Source organism: Carassius auratus, chromosome 17 (assembly GCF_003368295.1).
Source record: "Carassius auratus strain Wakin chromosome 17, ASM336829v1, whole genome shotgun sequence".
NCBI lineage: Eukaryota > Metazoa > Chordata > Actinopteri > Cypriniformes > Cyprinidae > Carassius > Carassius auratus.
In genome coordinates, this window is record NC_039259.1 from 2743596 (window position 1) to 2765901 (window position 22306).

Sequence of the window (22306 nt, forward strand, 5' to 3'; positions counted from 1 at the left end):
CTGCACATTAAGTGAACTACATCGGTCCTGCTGCACCAAAACACAGTTGCTCACATTAATTTGATCCTGCTGGATTCTGTCCTAGAAAATGTCAGATTTTTAAAAATCCGGCATACAGCGCATTAGATCGTGACAGTGCATGCGTGCAGACCATAGACAGTAAAAGAAATGGACACAGCGACCCCATTGGAACTCAATTGAGACAAATGAAGCCCAGTTTTAGCGTTTTTTAGCACTTCCGTTTCTGACGCGCAGACTCAAACGAAGCTTGACGACGTCAGCAACCTGTCTGACAGATGTAAATCTTCTAGTAGCTGTGCGTGCAAACTGCCATCGTTAATCTTGCAGAGACGGCGAGCTTGAGCGGGGAGTTCTTTGTCGTGAGTGAGCAGGAGTAAGTATTCTGATTAATTATTTTGTATAGTATTTTAAAATGTAACGCCACTACGCCATATTAAGTTAATTGCCTGCGAGCTTCTCCACCTGTCTGTACGGTAATGCGACAGAGAGCCGAGTGGTTATGACGCAATCGTTAGCCTATTTTTTACAAAAACTGTTTATACGGGGCCATAATGTAACATAGAAGGTAATGGAGCCCTTTATACATTGTCGTGTATCTTTAGAAATAAATAATGGACAAACAGTGTCTTTAAACGCCTCAGATGTAAAGTTATTCGCTGTCAAAGTGACGCCAAAATGAATGGGAGTCAATGGGAATGCTAACGCAAGTGAAGTTCTGCTAAAAGATGGCAGCCCCCACCCGACTTCAACTTCCGGTCGAGTTCCTTGCCCCTTGGTGCAGACGAGGATGAGCGAGCGCGGCTTTGGCTAGATTTATTTGGAGGTTATTGCTCATGTCTCATTCGGCACAAATCGAAATGTTTCCATATTCGCAATGTATTTGAATGTTAAACTATTATTTATAATGTAAACTAGGCTTGTACTTAACACGCATTCGCATATAGACGGAAAAGATGATCCTCTTCATATGAGCAAAAACGTCCTTGGAACAGCAGAGTGGACCGGTATACTACGGTCTATTTAAACTGACCAGTGTAACCTTTTAATGTTTAGTTGACATTTTATTTTGATAATGAACAGACTGCGATGTAACTTTGAATCGCTAGAATATACGTGTGCAGCAGGCAGGGCGATCGAAACAGCTGAGACATTAAAAAATATATATATTTTCCGCAAAAGTGTTTACTTTCATTTGTGCACACTCACAATAAAAACAGAAGATTTGTGCTCTTGTAAAATAAAGCAAACAAACAGAATGCGTTGTCATCCTTTTTTTTTTTTTTGTGAACTTATGGTGCGCCCACACTTCTGTTTTAAATCCGTTAATCTTAATTAGCCTATTTAAGTCGGATATATTTCGCATAGCCTATTTAAAAAAAAAAAAAGGTTTATTTTATTATCTTTCGCTTTTAATAACTGTTTTCGCATCTCTTACTGTGGTAAACATGGGAAGGGAAATTAAAGATTTCATGAATTAAGAATTCGTTCGATTTATTAATTTGTTCCCTTATTTCACTTAAATCATGGGTTATTTAGGGAACAAAATTAATGAAACATGGACAATTGCCACATTAATAATTCGTAGGAATGAATTAACAAGTTGTAGGAATGAATAGACTATCTGTCCTGTCACTGTGTCCCGCAGCCCTTCAAAGCGCACGATATAAAACAGTTATCTGATGAAATGATTAGTAACTACATTTCTATTGCATTTAATGTTGAAGAACTTTTATGTTGTTTCTATTTTAATGTACTTTAAAGTTTAAATCACATTAAAAGCTTAATTTGTACATTGTGAATGAATGATGATGCTTTTATATATCGTCACCGTCACTCACAGCCGCTCGCACGTGTTGAGTGCGCATGAGCCGCACGCAGCCCAACATTGAATCGGTTAACCGACCATCGATAGCCTTAATCGATTGCATCTCTTATGGACAATTAATCGATCATCGATTAATCGTTGACATCCCTATTTAAGGTAGATATTAAAGTTGGCATTGTCCGTACCACAGAAAGGCTCATCATAGTTGACACGATGTTATGTAATAAACAGCAAACCAAGAGCGAAGTGCAATCTCTTAAAAAAAAAAAAAAAAAATATATATATATATATATATATATATATATATATATATAATAATCTGTCTATACTGCACAATTTGTTGGTTAAAGTGAAACAATTCATAAATCAAGAATTGAGCAGGTACTTGGGACTAACGTAAGGCTGGTGTCCTTCCAAATTTAAAACTGAAGTATCAATTCAGTGCCAACGTAACGAACCTGTACTTTAGATAACATTACTATGTGCCGAGCTGCACTACGACTGTAAAGTGCCATTAAACTAAAGTTTCCACGCTGGCTCCTGGATTCAGCGCTCTGTTGAGAACGTCTCAAGACTGAACTTACTCCAGCGCTAGTTTATGCTACCATTAACCACAGGTAAGAAGTCATTCTTGGTTTAAAATGAGAGTTTGGGTTCTATATGATTTATATGATAACCATGCTTTCTGCATGGTATTATGATGCATTTTAGTCAACTAAACGCTGGTGTAAATTAGAACTGAATATCAACAACAAAGTCAAGATACAGAGGACATGATTCATATTGTGACATACTGATCTCAGTTTATTATAAACCACCAAACAGGATGAAAGACTGTCACTCGCATGCAGCAAAACCAAGCAATATCACCACAAACCAAGAAGAAAAAAATTCAAAGAAGCAACATACAAAGTCACTCTTCATTCAAGCAACAACATTAACACTCTTCATTTATAAACCAATTTTTTTTTTTAAACACACAAAGCTTCACTCAAAAATAAAACAGTTATACACCAGCTTAAACCTTGCTGTGTTTGGCCTATATATTTCAGAGATTTATATTTCAGAGACAGTTTGAGGTGTTTTGGCACTATTTAAGTTTTCAATGAAAATGAGGCCATTGCTATCATTCATCACCAAAGTCTCATCCAAGATCTAACCCAAACTGTCCAAACAGATGAATGCAATACTAGAAATGACTAAATGAGCCATTAATTGTCCAAAAGTGAATGACTCCTGGAGTTCAGATATGGCTCTGATGGGGCGTCTTCACCCTGAAATACTCCATACCAGAATGAAGAAAGAAAGAGCAGGAGGGATGGAAAAAAAGGAGAGAGAGAGAGCACGAAACTCAAGAAACATTTATCATCTCTGATTAAACGTGCTGCTTCATATTGTTGTGAAAAAAGTGGTATATTTTAAGATTATTTGTTAAACAGAAAGTGCAAAATACATTTTTTTTGTGATCTCATGCATTTACTGTCCATTTTGATCAATTTAATGAGTCCATGTGCAATACAAGTATTTTAATGAAATTAAATCTCTCTGTTCTTGGCAGATCACTGCTAACAGTACTGGAGTCCAGATGTTTGCCCACTGTGCGTCCACCATCAGTGACCACTGTGAAGAGTACAGTACCACAGATAATGAGAGCAGAAACACACACAAAGGCACCGCTATTTGCATATCTGAATGAAAGTAAGCACGCGTCTATGGCTCTGTCAGGGTTCAGTGTTATCTAGAGCTCGGATAGATATCAAGACTCCTCAGGACATCAAATAATAGAAAGTTGACTCAGATATCTAATGTAATCAAGGATGTGCAGTTCCTGTTCTACATCTCAATTTGAATGTATTTCAGATGACACTCTCTGTGTCAGCAGTTTGGGTCTATATCACAGTAGGGCTGTGTGAGCCACATTTTACTGAGATTCTGTTGATACAGATTATTGGACAGTGTTTAGCGGAGTGTGTTTTTGTGCTGGTATCTTGGCTGGTTTAGGCCTCATGGAAAAAAAATCTCAACTAATACTGTAAAATATAAATGAGAACCAGTCGGTACTACATTACTCTAATGCTGAAGGTTCATATAGAAGCACAAAATTACTCACAATTAAGTTTTTATAATAATACAGTTACATAAAATTACTTCATTATAGTTCTACTCCAATGCATTTTCTGAAATAGACATGTAAATGATGCTTGATTGATTTTTTAACTTAAATATTTATTTGCACTGATGTATCGATTTTCCATTATTTTAAAGCCATCGGCATATGAGAAATAGGATGAAAAGGGCAGATACTGCTGGTTTATTAATTAACTGCATGGAGACGACGAGTTGCATGTATGTTGCATAATCTAACGTTTTTCTCTGGGCAAAATAATTAAATACTTGCCAAAATAAAATCTTTACAAAATAGTTTGGAAGAAGGCATAGTAGGGCTATATGCAAATGTGACGCTAATGCAACAAACGAGTGAAATGTCTGCTCTCAGCTGTAAATTCATCATAGGTGAAGTGAAATGGCAATGGCAATGCATCGGCCAGTTTATCAAAGGATTTGTCATGAACCACTAAGCATTTGGCCTAAATCTAAGTGAAAATGAATGGCAGGTAATAGGCAGGTTTTGTTAAAAACAGTTTCAAACACAGATTCACACAAGGTTACATTACAATCCTGCAGCTTTCTGTGAACGGAGAAAACAGAATAAAACTATACACGCTACAAAAAAAAAAAAAAGCAAGAATATACTGTATAGGCCTATACACAAAAATATTTTTCACTAAAATCTTTAACAGATTAACAAAATGAAAGAACAAAATGGTGCTGAGTTTCGGATAATTGTAATATGCCCTAAGACAGCAGAAAGGAGTTTTCTTTATTTTACAAAAGCTTTACAGTTTTGAATGATGTTTTGCTTCTGTATGACAAACCAGCGTCGGTATGACCACAAATTACAGAGTAACAGAATAAAAAAGGAGACACAAGCACTGCGTCCGAAGTCGCATACTGCAAGGAGTCAGCAGTGTTTTGATTTGAGTGCGCATGCAAACGTAAAGAGAACATTGTGGCATGTGTCCATTTCAAGATAGAGCTGGCATACCACAACTAGGGCCCTAGCGATGCAGAAAACGTGGAGGGAATCACGGAATCCAGTCATAAAAACAGAATTTACAGTTTAACGTGGAATGACACGGAATTTGCCAAATTTTGAATGAATTAATCAAAAATAGGTCATTGCACTTACATCAAATCACGATATGGACTAATATCTGTAAATATTAAGCCAGAACAGTCTGTTTAAAAATGATCCCGCATGTTCTGCGTGTCTCTTTTAATGAATGGTGCAGAAGCGCTCCTTCGTTTAAACACACGGAAGCGACGCTCCGGTGTTTCAGCGTCTGCTGTCTCACTAAGACGTTAACACATGAACAACATCTCCAGAACTGCTCTGACAGTCACTTCACGAGCATTTGACCGTTTGATTTGAGTAAAACTAGCGTCGCATCACATACAAGGAACTGTAACGTTATGCCAACCCGTCAATATAAAAATCCGGTTAAAGACTATTGTTCAGCAGAGTGTACATAGCCTGCTACTAAAAAAACAAACAAACAAAATGGGTTTTTTTTTAAGGTTTAATCACACAACATTTCTTCCATGTTTTCTTTTTTTTTTAATAGTAAATCCCCTTTGTTTACAAAAAAAGTTAAGTTAATTTTCAATAATTAAAAGATAAATGAATGTTTTATGCGTTTAATGTTTAATGTGCATCTCAGAAAATGCTTTATTTTAAACCCCAACTGAATGGCACTTAAATGTACTTAATTCATCTGTCAACTTTATTGTCGTTGTTCACAGTACAAGTACAGACAGAGAAACAATGGGTAATAATTAAATGTTTATTTTTGATGTGTATGCATTGCATTCTATGCATTTAAAAAATAAAAATATTATTTTCTAAAAAAGGAAACTTAGTTGTTCATTTTAAGAGACCCAGGAGTCTTATTTTCTCTTGCATAATTAATATTACACTTTAATTAAGCAAAAACACATTTTATCAGATTACTCGATTAATCTATGTAATTTTTTGGTAGGGTACTCGATTACTAAAATATTCGATATCTACAGCCCTAGTTCATTATCAAAATAATATACAGTTAAAGAAACAAAAAGTTACACTGCTCAATTTAAACAGTCCATAGTACAGTCTGTGCTGTTCAGTGTGACCAACGCCTCACTTCTGATATTGTCTATAAATGAAGGATGATGTTTTACATCGATAATGCGAGTGAAGAACAGATCCTCTAGTTTAGATAAATAATAGGTTAGCAGCACAAATACTGAAACATTTGGATTCATGCAGAATTAGAGAGGTAGACTTAATTTGTAATTAATTTGTTTTGGATTCTCGCTTATATTTAACCTAAATACAACTTTATTTTAGAGAGAAAGGAAATAAAATAACCTAACTGTGTTTGTTATTTTGCTTTTATTTACCATTATTTTAGCCTACATTATTTCTGAATGTAATAATAAAATGTACAGCCTTCTAATTTATGCAGTTTTTTTCCTCTCAAAATGCCTAAGGGACTAGCGTATTTTTATCAATGCTGAAACATTTTTAAAGATCTTGAAAAAAAAATAATGTTTATATTCTGTTGACAGTTTTTTCTTTTGTTTAATACATTTGGTCTTTGGTAAATCTGGAAAAGATGATACTGTATTTGCTATGACTAAGAGAGATCAAGGCAAGGCAAGCAAGTTTATTCATAAAGCACATTCCGTACACAATGGTAATTCAAAGCGCTTAACAAAATAAAGTAAAATAAAATAATAAATAATAAAACAAAAATAAAAACAAGCAATTTTAAAACTTTGTAAATTATTAAAAAAGTGACTTAATGAATTTAAAACAGTTAAAGAGAAAATGATTTTACATAAAATACAGTTTATATGTAAAATACAGTATAATCAGTTTGGACATTGCATAGTGCTTATTCAATAAATGCACAGCTAAACAGATGGGTTTGATCAGAAAACAGATGCACATTTTTTAGTAAATTAAATGCTGTACTTTATTATTATTTTTAAAAATAATATATCATTAATATCAATATAATTATTGGGAAGAAAAAGTTACATTATTATTAAATAACATTATTATATGTTTTCTACTCACTTTTCTACTGTCTTGTTTTCACAGACGAATGCAGGAACTGAAACGTTCAAATACACATTCTGCTCGGAGAGAAACATTCTTTTTTGTCTCTTTCTCTTTTTTAAGTCCTGCTTTATGCAATTAACCAACATTGACATCGTTATCAGAATCTACTAATAGTTGTTTGTTAAAATCTGAATCTTTTGTATGTGCTAGTGTGAATAGTGCTAGAGTTAAAGGAGGGGGTGAAATGCAATTTCATGCATACTGAGTTTTTTACACTGTTAAAGTGTTGGATTCCCATGCTAAACATGGAAAAAATTTAAAAAATTAAGTTGTACGTTTGAAGGAGTATTTCTGTTCCAAAAATACTCCTTCCGGTTTGTCACAAGTTTCGGAAAGTTTTTTTCGAGTATGGCTCTGTTAGATGGAGCGGTATTTCCTTATATGGGTCCTAAGTCACTTCTACAGGAAGAGCGCGCGCTCCAGTATAGCAGAGCACTGAGAGAGCACAGGCATTCACTGATCAGAGCGAGAGCATCGCGAAAAGTCACAAAAGAAGTGTGTTTTTGGTTGCCAGGGCAAGACAACCCTGCACAGATTACCAAAAAAAAACAGCATTAAGGGACCAGTGGATGGAGTTTATTTTTACAGAGCATCAACGGAGTTGTGCAAGTGTTTGTGTTTGTTCCCTGCATTTCGAAGATGCTTGTTTTACAAACAAGGCCCAGTTTGACGACGGATTTGCGTATCGTTTATTTCTTAAGGATGATGCAATCCCAAGGAAAAAGGGTCACGATCGTGTGTTGGAACCGCATGCAGTGAGTAAAACCGCTTTAAATATCTCTGCCACCTTGTTAGTGCGTCCCCTCCGATGCCAGAGACCCGGGTTCGAGCCCCGCTCAGAGCGAGTGTTGCTGCTGCTGCTGCTCTCGTTCAGTTTCAGCCTCTGGATCTGATTCTGGATCATAAATATACGCTGAATCTGCCTGTTAGCCATGGTTTGTTTTGGTTGGTTTTTTCCTCACGGTAATGTCACAGCTTCCAAACGCTCTCATCGCAAAAGCTTACTGGCGCTCGTGATTCTTTAGCTCCGCCCACACGTCACTCCTCCAGCGGCTCGTGTTTTTCCGGGAAAAAACGGTACGGACTATCTTTCTCTTATGAATATAATAAAACTAAATACTTTTTGGAGTTATGAAGGATGCCTGTTAGCCATGGTTTGTTTTGGTTGGTTTTTTCCTCACGGTAATGTCACAGCTTCCAAACGCTCTCATCGCAAAAGCTTACTGGCGCTCGTGATTCTTTAGCTCCGCCCACACGTCACTCCTCCAGCGGCTCGTGTTTTTCCGGGAAAAAACGGTACGGACTATCTTTCTCTTATGAATATAATAAAACTAAATACTTTTTGGAGTTATGAAGGATGCAGAACTACTCTATAGGTACTCAAGATTAACAGGATATTGAGGAAAAACGCGCATTTCACCCCCCCTTTAACAGTGTTAGTGTGAATAGTGCTAGTGTTAATAGTACTAGTGTTAATAGTACTAGTGTTAACAGTGTTAGTGTGAGTAGTACTAGTGTGAATAGTACTAGTGTGAATAGTGCTAGCGTGAATAGTGCTACTGTGAATAGTGCTAGTGTGAAAAGTGCTAGTGTGAAAAGTGCTAGTGTTAACAGTGTTAGTGTGAGTAGTACTCGTGTGAATAGTGCTAGTGTGAATAGTACTCGTATTAATAGTACTAGTGTGAATAGTGCTAGTGTGAATAGTGCTAGTGTGAATAGTGCTAGCGTGAATAGTGCTAGCGTGAATAGTACTAGCGTGAATTGTGCTAGTGTGAATTGTGCTAGTGTGAATAGTGCTAGTGTGAATAGTGCTAGTGTTAATAGTACTAGTGTTAACAGTGTTAGTGTGAGTAGTGCTAGTGTGAATAGTGCTAGTGTTAATAGTACTAGTGTTAACAGTGTTAGTGTGAGTAGTACTAGTGTTAATAGTACTAGTGTGAATAGTGCTAGTGTGAATAGTGCTAGCGTGAATAGTGCTAGTGTTAACAGTGTTAGTGTGAATAGTACTAGTGTGAATAGTGCTAGTGTTAACAGTGCTAGCGTGAATAGTGCTAGCGTGAATAGTGCTAGCGTGAATAGTGCTAGCGTGAATAGTGCTAGTGTGAATAGTACTATTGTGAATAGTACTAGTGTGAATAGTACTAGCGTGAATAGTGCTAGTGTTAATAGTACTAGTGTTAACAGTGTTAGTGTGAGTAGTACTAGTGTGAACAGTGCTAGTATTAATAGTACTAGTGTTAACGGTGTTAGTGTGAGTAGTGCTAGTGTTAATAGTACTAGTGTTAACAGTTTTAGTGTGAGTAGTACTAGTGTGAATAGTGCTAGTGTGAATAGTGCTAGTGTTAATAGTACTAGTGTTATCAGTGTTAGTGTGAGTAGTACTAGTGTGTATAGTACTAGTGTTAATAATACTAGTGTTAATAGTACTAGTGTGAATAGTGCTAGTGTTAATAGTACTAGTGTTAACAGTGTTAGCGTGAGTAGTACTAGTGTGAATAGTGCTAGTGTTAATAGAGCTAGCGTGAATAGTGCTAGTGTGAATAATACTAGTGTTAACAGTGCTAATGTGAGTAGTGTTAGTGTTTAATATTACTAGTGTTTAATAGTACTAGTGTTTAATAGTGCTGGTGTTAATAGTACTAGTGTTAACAGTGTTAGTGTGAGTAGTGCTAGTGTGAATAGTGCTAGTGTTAATAGAGCTAGCGTGAATAGTGCTAGTGTGAATAATACTAGTGTTAACAGTGCTAATGTGAGTAGTGTTAGTGTTTAATATTACTAGTGTTTAATAGTACTAGTGTTAACAGTGCTACTGTAAGTAGTGCTAGTGTTTAATAGTGCTAGTGTTAATATAACTAGTCAGAGGCGGCTCATCTGGCCCATCAGCCAAAGGTTATGTTGATTATCTTCAGGGAGCTCAAGCAGGTCTTGTCAGAGTAAACTGTGTTGGTTAAATGCCCAACTGAAACCAGAGCTTCTCAGATGGCTCAACTCATGTTTTATTCAGGCTCTGCCAGTCCAGCAACAAATACATCTGAAACCAGTGACTAAAATCACACAACCCATCCATCCCAACTCAAACCAGCAAGCTATGCTTACACCTGCAATGTGTCAGATGACTAAAGACTATTCACCAGATTGAAAAACCTAGATTTCTTGTTGCACATTTCTGAATATTACAAAAACTGTCAAGATCAACAAATGTTTTCCCCTTTTAATATTTCTGGATCCAAATTGTCGCAGCCTTAATGACTAGGGGTGCTCCGATCACGGAGTTATCTTCTCAGTTAACAACGGCTCTGTGTAGTAACAGCTGCTCTATGTGAAATCACGCACCTGATGGAATTATCCGCTGATTAGAAAACCAGCTTTACTGACGAGATGCGCATTAACGATCGGCCGATCGTGATCGGAGCACCCCTATTAATGACATACTAAAACACAATGAAAGTCGCATTGGCAGAGAACTGAAAACGAACTCTAATTATCCGAATGCATGTGTTTTTTCCTGTTTACACTGTCATAGAACAGATCTGATCTGTGTCACATTTGAGCAAAAAAAATCTGAATTGGGTCACATTTAAATGGCAGTGTAAACGAGGCCAAAGTCACGTTTGACGTAAGCACCAAGCGTTTGTAAAAGCTTTATTCGGTTCCTCAAAGAGCTTTGGTTATTTAAAGTGCACAAATCAAACTCAACCAAAACAGATAAGAAATGCTCTGGGGTGAAAGAAGAAAGACAATACTGAAAGACCAGGTAACAGGAGCCTGTGTGACTCATAGTGTGCTGGTTCAAAACAGAGAGAGGATTTCATCACACCCCGTCCGACCAGTCTGTCCACTGCAGGAGGCCCACGAGGCCTGTGCTATTCACATTCTCCTTCTGGGTGACTGCGCTGGGCCTGAGTGACACCTGAAGCCACCAATCCGGCCATCTCTCTCCCTCCAGGCCCACAACTTCTGAACAAACTCAAAGAACTCATTGTCTGTCATCCAAAACTATGGAGACTGTATTGCATGAGCAGGCACAGAAAGATTGCCATTCCATGGACAAATGCGTCCAGCGGAGCAAAAGAAGTCCTAATAATGGAAAATGAGCCATCGGCACAGAGCGCAGAGGTTTGATTGCTCAGTAAATAGCAGCTCCTCTGCTTCTGAATGAAGCTCTGATCAGTCTCAGGGGCATCTCCAGAAGAGCTGCAGCTTGACACCGATCACTTACCGAGGGCAGGTGACTGCTGCTGAAGCACAGGAAGGGATTGTGTCCAGTCAAATGAAGAACGCAGCCATGCAGCTCTCAAGGCCTCTATCAGGTCCTGTGCACCCTTTTCTACCAGCAGAGTGCCCGAGCTGGCCCCATTTCCACCAAATGGGCAGACACATGTGTGCTATGATTTTTTTTTGTGTGTGTTTTTTTTATTTTTTATAATTACTTTTAAAATTTTGGGTCAGTATGATTTTATTTGAGAGAAAAAATACATTCCATTAAAGGGTTAGTTCATCGAAAAATCTAAATGATGTCATTAATATCTCACCCTCATGTCGTTCCAAACCCATGAGACCTTTGTTCATCTTCAGTACACAGTTTAAGATATTTTAGATTTAGTCCGAGAGCTCTCAGTCCCTCCATTGAAGCTGTGTGTACGGTCTACTGTCCGTTGAGAAGCAGAGGATATTATTGAAGAGGATCATGCAGAACCGGTGCAAGCACAGCTTTCGATGGCAGGCCTTTTTTTGTTTGTTGTTGTCTCTTACTTTTAGATACACTGTTATTTGTAAAAGCTACTGCTTATATAAGCTTTAAATATACGGTTTTCCTGATTAAAGATTTAATACAGGACAGCAACTGCATGTGAGTCCATGTTTAACACTTCTTATAGCTATGTAAAAATAGATAAGATAGAGAGAGAGATAGAGAGAGAGATGCAGACGGGGGACGTGAGGAACAGGGTAAAGAACCGCTGCTTTAGAACACTGATTTTGAAACTTGTGAATCCATTAGAATCGTCAGGAGACTGAATCATGATTCATGCTTGAATAGACTTTTACATAGACCCGTAGATTTCTCTTCCTCTTCTCTAAACCTTGCCCCCTTTGCTGCCTTTTCCTGAGGGCAGGGTTCATCTGGGTTTGTCACGAAGCTGGGAAGCAACTTCTAAGCATTGAAGTAAGGACTGAAGACCGGAGTAATGATGCCGAAATTCAGCTGATCACATGAAATAAATTATATTTGAAAATACATTCAAATAGAACACACTTATTTTAAACCGTAACACCATTTCAAAAGATTACAGATTTGACTCTATTTTAAATCAAATAAGCCCAGCCTTGGTGAGCAAAAGAGATTCTATTGATTTGTCACTGAATTAAAATACTTTGTTCTCAAAACCAGTGTGTGTTCAATTTATAACTAACATATTTGGTATAAACACTGTCACCATTTCAGTGAAGAGGGTGTGAGAGAAGTGCTGTGACTCATCTCACAGGCCTGGGTCTCTGATAAAAGCCTGAACGGCTGAAGGCAGACCACTGATGCGAGGCAGAGGAAAAACCCGGCTCCTCCTCCTCCTCCTCAGGAAAGGAATGCACATTCTTCCCACGTTACTCTCGTCTTATCTGAGGGAGGGAGCGAGCTCTTGGAAAGCACAATATGTGCTAGTGTGTGTGTGTGTGTGTGTGTGTGCACATTTGAATCATCAGTGTTGAAACAAACGTCTGCACCAGCAATCGTCAGCCAACAACGCAGTGCCACATTTTTACAATGTAGCCTTGAATCTAATTTTTTTTTCTTTATATGCATGTTTTGCAACAAATCTGACAAAGTGACTACAGACTGGAAAGGACACATCCAAATTAAACTCAAAGCATGTGTGACAAAACCTGTAAATAGCAACTCTCTGCCCGTAAACAAACCACAAGTAACATCCTGACTTCACCTCAGTTGCAAAAGCAACGCTCTGCATTAACATCAACAGCAATGCTTGTGCCTGGTGTTACACAACCCGTCTTGCTGAAATGACAAGCGAGCATGAGCATGATGCAGCACACAGAACAGATTTCATGGCCTCAGTCACAATCAAGAGTCCCCACCGCTGTCACCAGGAAACCAGCGCCAAAGCCTTGCCACAGGACGTTACGTGTGCAGGATATTGAGAAGAGATCACAGTGTGCCACAGGTTGCTGTCCTTGAGCGTGAGGCTGATGATAAGCACAGCGAGAACAAAGCCCTGCGCTCCATCAGCGCCGCTCATCTTATAACTGCACAGGCTGGTTACACTCTTATCCTGATCATTAGCTTTACTATCAAGAAGCCTCCAGCACTGAATCATCCCTTTCACATCTGACACATTCACAAAGGCCTTTTATATGAGAACTCCACCTGTAAAGGCATAGTTCACCCAAAAATGAAGTGTCCTTTCTCTGTGGAACCCGAAAGGAGATGTTCAGAGCACAGAAAGGGTGAACAGGGTGCCATGAAAAGGGTTTTGCTCCTTCCGCTTATTGTTTTGCATATTTGTTACAATTAAAAGATTCAGATCAAACTAATTTTTTATTTAACACAAGGATAACGCAAGTCCATACAAAATGCAGTTTTTAAATAATGATTTCATTTATCAAGCAAAAAAAGCTAACAATCAATTGCCTCCTCCTGTTAAATTAGGATGTAGCAAAAATTTGGAGAGCTTAGATTAGTGAGCAAGATCCTGGCAGATTGCTAGGTCCGGTCCTCACAGATAAATACAAATAAATAAAACGCATAAGAATCAATAGGCGGAATACATTTTTTTATTTGAGGCCATCCTTAAAGGAACACTCCGACATTTTGGGACTTATTCACAGTATCCCCCAGAGTTAGATAAGTCCATACATACCTTTTTCATTTCTGTGCGTTCTGTAAGTGTTATTTGACACACCCACCGCTAGCCTAGCTTAGCACAAAGACTGGATGTAAGTGGATAATGGTAGCATAGTAATCCCAATAAGTGACAAAATAATGTTAACATTTTCCTATTTACATGTTGTGATCTGTATAGTCACAGCGTGTACAAATAACAAGACTATATTAAAGCTGCAAGCAGCGATGAACGGGCCCTCGCACCCGGGCTCACCGCCATCGTGTGGCTTTAGTAAAAAGGCGAACGTTAAGAAATATGCATTTAATGTCCTAAATATAAGTGGAATATATCAAAGTATATCCCATATATGTGCCAATCTTACCGTTGCCAGCAGGTGGCGCTATCATTATAATGGAATATTGGCCTTCAGAGGTGTTCAGGCCAGGACTCTTATCAAACATGTGAAGTTTGGGGAAGATTGAACATTTTATGCTTGAGTTACAACAACTTCTCTTGCTGTGGCAAGACATCAAATTTTGTCATGGCGCCATGGAAACGCCCTTTAACAAAAACTCAAGATCTCCAAAAGTTAACATTGCACAGGCCTTTAGATTACACTGACCACAAAATATATGTTAATCTCAAAAAAATTATAGGAGTAGTTTGTCGCAGCGTAAAACATGTCACTTCCTGTTGCCAATAGGTGGCGCTATGACTATAACTGAATGTGGGCATGGAGATCTGTTAAGGGCAGAAGTTTTATCTAACATGTGAAGTTTGGGGCAGATTGGACATTGTATGACTGAGTTACAGCAACTTCCTTTTTCATGGCGAAACATCGAAATTTGTCAGGCCGCCATGGACACGCCCTTTAACGAAATCTAAAGATCTTCGCAATTTAACATCGCAAATGGCTTAAGATTACACTGACCAGGTTTGGTGTTGATCTGAATAAATCTCTAGGAGGAGTTCGTTAAAGTACAACCCCTGAAAATGGCAAAAACAACGCCAATTTTGCAGAGAAAATTCTAAATAACCGACTTCCTGTTGGGATTCGGATTTCGTACCAAGAGACTTTTTTGTAGGTATTGGTGTGTTACATGTGTATACCGATTTTTGTACATGTACGTGAAACATAGCTCGAGGCGCACTCTGTTGAAAGTGTATAGGTGGCGCTATCGAGCCATTTTGCCACACCTGTTGGAATTTTGGCCTTCAGATGTGTTCAGGCCAGGACTCTTATCACACATGTGCAGTTTGGGGAAGATCGGACATTTTATGCCTGAGTTATAACATATTTTATTCCCATGGCGAGACATCGAACTTCGTGACGGCGTCATGGACACGCCTTTTAACGAAAACTCAAGATCTTCACAACTTAACATCGCACAGGCCTTTAGATTAGACTGACCACAAAAAATACATTGATTTCATAAAATTTCTAGGAGTAGTTCATCGCAGTGTAAAATATGTCACTTCCTGTTGCCAATAGGTGGCGCTATGACTATAACTGAATATGGGCATGTCAATCTGTTCAGGTCAGGAGTCTCATCAAACATGTGAAGTTTGGGGCAGATTGGTCATTGTATGTCTGAGTTATAGCAACTTCCTGTTTCATGGCGAATCATCGAAATTTGCCTGGCCACCACGGACACGCCCATTAACGAAAACTCAAAAGCTTCGCAATTTAACATCGCAAAGGCCTTCAGATTAGGCATACCAAATTTGGTGTTGATCTGAATGAATCTCTAGGAGGAGTTCGTTAAAATACAACGCATGGAAATGACAAAAATGACACAAAATTTGCTCATAATATTAGTAATAACCGACTTTCTTTTGGGTTTCGGATTTTGCTCCATGAGACTTTTTTGTAGGTATTGGAGAGTTACATGTGTATACCGATTTTCATACATGTACATGAAACGTAGCTCGAGGCGCACACCGTTGAACGTGTATAGGTGGCGCTGTTGAGCCATTTTGCCACACCCACTTCTGAAACCCATATCAGACGTAAATTTTCGCCAGTTCTGAGGTGTGTGCAAAGTTTCATGACTTTTCGAGCATGTTTAGGCCCTCAAAAATGCGATTCATTTTGGAGAAGAAGAATAATAATAATAATAATAATAATAATAATAATAATAATAATAATAATAATAAACGGAGCAATTCCAAGAGGGTCCTCACACCATCGGTGCTCGGGCCCTAATGAGACATAGGGCTGGGCGATATGGCCTAAAAATAAAATCTCCGTTTTTTTTTTTTTTTTGATTTCCGATTTTTTTTTCGATTTTCCCCCCTACTTAAGGAAAGCAATAAGTACAAACAGCAGACAACTTAAAGCAAACTTTTATTTAATCAAAAGTAGAGGTGCTTCGATCACGATCGGCTGATCGTTAATGCCCATCTCGTCAGTAAAGCCGGTTCTCTAATCAGCGGTTAATTCCCTCAGGTGCGTGATTTCACATTGAGCAGCTGTTACTACACAGAGCCGTTTTTAACTTAGAAGATGCGCAAATAAACGCTGAAAATGAAGTTGATTTGCGCATCTTCTCAGTTATGGCTCCTTGTAGTAACAGCTGCTCGATGTGAAATCACGCACCTGAGGGAATTTACCGCTGATTAGAGAACCGGCTTTACTGATGAGATACGCATAACGATCGGCCGATCATGATCGGAGCAGCCCTAATCAAAAGCAAGACAAATGTAACCCCCATTTTCATATTCGGCTGGTGCTGCTGCTTTTGACTGCGATGGGCTGTAGGCAGCGTGGGGTCTCTTGCTCCCCGTCTGTCGCAGCAAACCCATACCAGTTCCAAACAACAGATGATTTTATTCCTTTCTTGGGAACAAACTTCCAACTCTCACCGGTAGCCATGTTGTCGCTTTCTGTTTCGTGTGTGCTATGATGTTGTTGTTGTTGCTTGCCATACTGCCATGTGAAACTAACGCTACGGAAGCTCCGGGGAGCCAAAAATGCGCCATTACACAAAAACTCGATTTACTTATTTTTTTAAATCGCCTGTAACAAAAAATTCGAATTAATTCATTCAATCGATTTTTCGCCCAGGCCTAATGAGACAGAGACCATTTTTAATCATATAAATACTGGGAACTATATTCTCGTGACGTCACTGATTGGGTCTTCAACCCCCACCTTCGGGCGCATCATTGCAAACCTCATTTTGATGCAGGCTATATAGACCACAAACAAATTTAAATCTATGTCAAATACATGTTTATTGCATGAATTTCAGATGAGAAGAAAAAAAAATGAGGTACTGTTATACCGTTTTACTTGCATCCATCGCTACATATTAATGCAACCTACGAATGAGAGACCGTTTACTTTGCTTTCTTGGGTTGTCACTTTTGTGAAAAAAATCCTGTTTGATTTGAGTGTCAAGTGTTCATTGAATCGATTGTAAAATCGATTTTGCATGTCTAAATTTTTATACGGCAAATAACACCAAATATAGGTAAATCCACGGACAACAGGCCGGTCGAATGTACAGACCAATATTTCTGATGATTTATTGGCGTGAAGTTACGTGCACAATGACAAACAGGAGTGCAACATTTTCGAAAAACAATAAGCAGAGTGGACTGCCACAATGCAAAACATTTACTGCAGGCTTCAACATGGCTGTGTTTACGATTAGAAATGTCCAAAAAAAAAAAATCTTTTTCCGAATATTCGTCGAATTTAAAATAAAAATTCACATTCAAATGCGCATTAGAATTTAAGGTGTGCATTAAGGAAGCTGCCTTATGAGCCCCGGTACGTGTTCCATTCCATTTCGCCGCGCGCACAGCTGTGTCTACACAACTTTCTAAGGCGGACGAGCGCGACACGCAGTATCTGCTGTCTCCTCTGTCACCTCGTGTACGCACACCGTCCGAGGTATTTCAGTGGCACAAGAGATGCGATGACGATGCATGTGCCATTGCATTATAAGGTTATGTTAGCCTATCCAGTTGAAGCCACTTAAAAAAAAAAGAAGAAAAAAAGAGAACATCAATGTGGAAAAGATCTTGTTTACATCAAAACGGAAACAGAGCCGTTCACAAAGAACACATATTTCGCATTTTCTAGAGGGACACCGTTGGACTCACGTCTCGAACAAGAGAGCCGTATGTTTAGAAAGACATGTAAAATTAATGTATTAATTTAATTTTCTAAAAATATCTCAAGACTTTATGTTGGGTTTTTGCTCCCCATCCCACTGCATCTCATGTTTTTAAATGAAAAAATGTATTCTGTGTGACTGGTTTTCTGCCCTTTTTATTTAACAATGCATGCATACATGATGCTGTTTTGTTTATAGTTCTTTAAGCAACTTAATTAACAATAATTGGTTCATAAACATTATTTTAAATATTATATTTTTTTTCAGTCATGTATTCTAATGCTTTGAATAAACATGCAGTAATATTTTGCTCAATGCGCTGTTTTGAGGCCTCAGAATACAATTCTAATTTTGATCATATTTAAGTAAAAAATTTGAATTTAGTTTTTCAGCTATTTTGACAGCCCTAGGCGATTCAAGCCCAAAACTGTATGAGACTGAATACCGGCAGAATTCACATGTCTGTTGTAAAAAGAGAAACATTGTGCAGAAGTATTATTTGCTGTTATGCGTGATTGTCCGAAGCTGCAGTTGCTGTGTGACGCCTGTTCAAAAAAAATAAAAAAAACCTAGACGGGCTCCGAGAGAAGGCCGTTAAAAAATCAATTTCCTATTTTCGTTTTCGAAACTTGTGTTGGTTGATTTGTGCTTGATCGTGCAATAGATTTTCGAACATAAAGTGACAGTCGACATGGTCACGGTTTTAGACTAGACGGGAGAAGGGATGGGAAAAGATCTGGGCACAGTTTTTCCAGAACTTCGTGCCAAGTTAAAGCGGTGTCGAGCTGTTTTAATGAATGTTTTAGATGTATTATGGTGCCCGAACCCGTATGACTTTGAACAGTGACCGCGAATATTTTGTTTACTGCAGCCACAGCCATCATTACCAAGCGCGAACCGTTGACTCTGACAATGAATGAGAATATGAGACGAAGGAGGTTTTTATTTAAAAGAAAGAACGTAGCCTTCGTTTTTTACGTAGGCCTAGGCAATTTATATATTTACAATACTAACTAAAATATAATTAATATTATTGTATTGCTTTTGTATTAGTTGTTTAAAGAGTAAAAAAATGTTTACAACTGGCAAGTCGGTCGGACTAAAATAAAAAAAAGAAACAAAAATTGAGTCGGTCCTAAATTGAAAGGATTGGTCAGGTTACGGCATCAAGAATATTTTTAAGGATGGCCTGACTCTGACTTCAAATACACTGAAACTACTCAAAAGTGAAAGTGAGCTGCTTCTGAAGGAGAATCGCAGATCCCTGGCCAAGCACCAGCACCATTTATGTGAAAAAAGGGGTATGGCTGGATTCCCAAATAACATTTCATATATGTGCTGTCATTGAAAGGGATGTCAGCACTAAGTGAGAGCTGGACACAGACCAGAACGAAGTCCAATGTGCAGACACAGCAGTAATATATCTCACGTCACAGTCATTCAACCTGTGACCTCTCTTTACACACGGCTATAAAACAGAGAATTTGACACAGAGCAGACGCAGTCCTCATAAACGACAGGAATGAAGGGAAGACCTAATCATCCACAACAGAGAGAACGACCTACGGCCTTCTTCCAAAAGCCTTCGAACTAAATAAATGAGTTGTGCGGTCATATTTTATTAGGGTTACACATGCAAAACTGTTCTACCTTGAGCACAATCATATCAAAACATTACCTGAATGAACCAAACCGCTCAGGGTACAGGGTTCTGGACGTGACAATGATTAACTGCTGAGCAGGAACCAAAGGGAGTAAACAGATAAGAGCTGCCTCTTGATTTCTATCTTGGCAAAGCCTAGCCTCTATAAAGAAATGACAAATGACTTCATCCCGCAAGAAAACCCTTCACTAGTATGTAGTTTGACTGTCATTCTGATGACTCATCAACTGGACGTCATCACACTTCTGAGAAAAGCCTGGGTGAACATGTACGTCAAATCTCCTGCTTGTTTTCAATGGAAACGTGACAGTGGTGATGGGTGGCCACTGCAGGAGATTCATCACTAAACAAATGTAGCTACGGCAGAACTTTAACGTTAGAAGAAAGTTCAACTATTCACTGAGTCTAAAACCACACAACGTCATTAAAGCCTACTCTATCGTGTTTAATAGACAAATTCAATGCCTCGATCAAAGCCTTGTCGTACACAGTCTACTACATGCCTTCTGTCGTCTGATTGATCGTCTATATGTTATCAGCAAGTGAAAGGTCTTTTAATATACTTTTACAAACGCCCATCTTCAGCTCGTGTCTTTTTATCAAGTAAACATACGAATAACTGACATTGTTAGTAATATTTCAAGACAAACACTGACTGGATTGAAGCAACTTTGCTTTACTTGATTATTCAGACGTCATGAATCAGTGAGCGACATTTAATTCTTCATCTCTCCAACATCACTGTATTCCATTGCATTACATCTTTTGATCATTAAACTAGTCATTTGAATGTCATTATTATTGAAGATATAGAGTGACGACCGAAATTAACATTATTTATTGTAAGAATCTCCTATACTATTATGAAGATCTCACTGATTTAGGTTACTAAAATATCACCATCTGCACCAAAGTGCATATTATTGTTCAGTTTCTGCCTTTGGATTAAACTGTGGTGTTTCTTCTTAATGCATCCTACTATATGAGCCATAAAAGCCTGATGTATCAAATATTATACAAAAACATCATATGCATTTTTTTATTTTACATTTGGTCTAAAGATTGGGTAAAGAGTTCCATTAAAAACAAAAAACCCTAATGTAGTTGTTTAGAGTGGTGTTAATGACAGGCTGATGATGGCAGGAGATATCAGTGATCCATCTGTTGATATAATGATCATTCTGGAGTGTGACAGCTGTAAACACTGGTTGTTCAGAGTCACTGGGACACTGGGATGGAGCAGCAAACTCATAAAAAGACGTGTTTCTGATGTGTCACACTGAGCTCAGTTTAACTCCAGCAAAACTAATCACCAACAAACAGCTTGTTCAGAAGAAGTTAATGTACAGCTCGGTGTATGACATCAGCCCAGTAATGAATCCCTGACGTGAAAATATCCATGTAAAGTTAGTTCATAATAAAAGAGAACACAACAGTGTAATGAGGTAATTTAACTCAGTGTTTCAGTGTTGTGAATCAGTGGCAGGTGAGCTGCTAACCGGCTAGCTGAGCTAGCAACTCTTCAGCAACTGACTGAACCAACAAACCGCTTCACCAAAGCTGAAGCCTGGACACAAAACACACCAGAGGGTCAGAAAACTGTTCACCTCACACACAACACCCGTCTGAGTCATGTCATCTCGCTAGGTGCTGGTTAGCAGCTGATTTAGCCGGATGCTACACTGTGAACTCAGAGTCAAACAGTCAGTTAGCTCGTGAGCTGGATAAGAACATCATCACCAACCGTCGTTATACTAATGTTTATTATTTTTGTTGTAAAATCATGAAGCGGCTCGTCATCCTCATCGCGTCTCGTTCAGATGGAAAGGTAACGTTAAAGGTGAATCGACTCACCTGAGATATCCACTGATGTAGTGAGTGAACCCCGTCACAGAGAAAAGCGCAGATTTACACGATCAGGAAAATAACATAGTATATTCCCGAGGTATGGACGGATCCCCCTGGAGCTCTTCAGCGGGCCGTGTGTGTGTGTGTGTGTGTGCGTCCGCTCCTGAGTGACGGTTCGCCGGGTCCAGGCTGCCGCTGGGCGGGGTCTGTCTGACACGAGCGCTCATTAATTATTCATTACACCACACTCTGTCTGGGAGGAGTTTACTGTACCAGCCAATTAATATTAAGCGAGAGAGCGCGCTAATGGAATATATTAATATGCATATTAATTATGTGTGTATACAAAAGTACAGTTAAGCAAATTATAAGGCAGTCTGTTTTGTTCTAAAAAAAAAAAAAAAAAAAAAAAAAAAACTTTATGATGAAACCAAATGGTGACGATTTCTACAACCTTAATGAACAGGAGATTCACAACCAATACGAGGTTATAAAAACTGCATGTATGCTATATAAATAATGTTGTTAATTGATTTAAATATTTTATTTTGTGATTCCAGTGGTTTTGTTTTGTTTAAAATAATAATAATAATAATAATAATAATAATAAATTGTGTTCTTCAGTAATATAAGTTAAAATAAAACTAGTTGTTGAGGAAAAAGGGGGAAAAAACATGCTAGCGGACATATAAATCTACATTTTCATCTCTTTTCAATGTTCACAGTTAAGCTCCAATCCAGAATAGTGTGTTTTAAAAC

General features: G+C 38.3%; 1 protein-coding gene across 4 annotated transcripts in view; it reads right to left on the minus strand.

Annotated features, from left to right (window-relative positions):
- LOC113116975 (protein numb homolog) overlaps window positions 1-21739 on the minus strand; it is a 54817-nt gene extending 33078 nt beyond the window's left edge. For 3 of the 4 annotated variants that reach the window (XM_026285294.1, XM_026285295.1, XM_026285293.1), the window contains exon 1: window positions 21554-21739. The gene's annotated coding sequence lies outside the window, so the exon portion shown is untranslated. The remainder of the gene's footprint in view (window positions 1-21553) is intronic. The other variant, XM_026285296.1, reaches the window with a different exon arrangement.
- Between the last annotated feature and the right edge of the window lie 567 nt (window positions 21740-22306).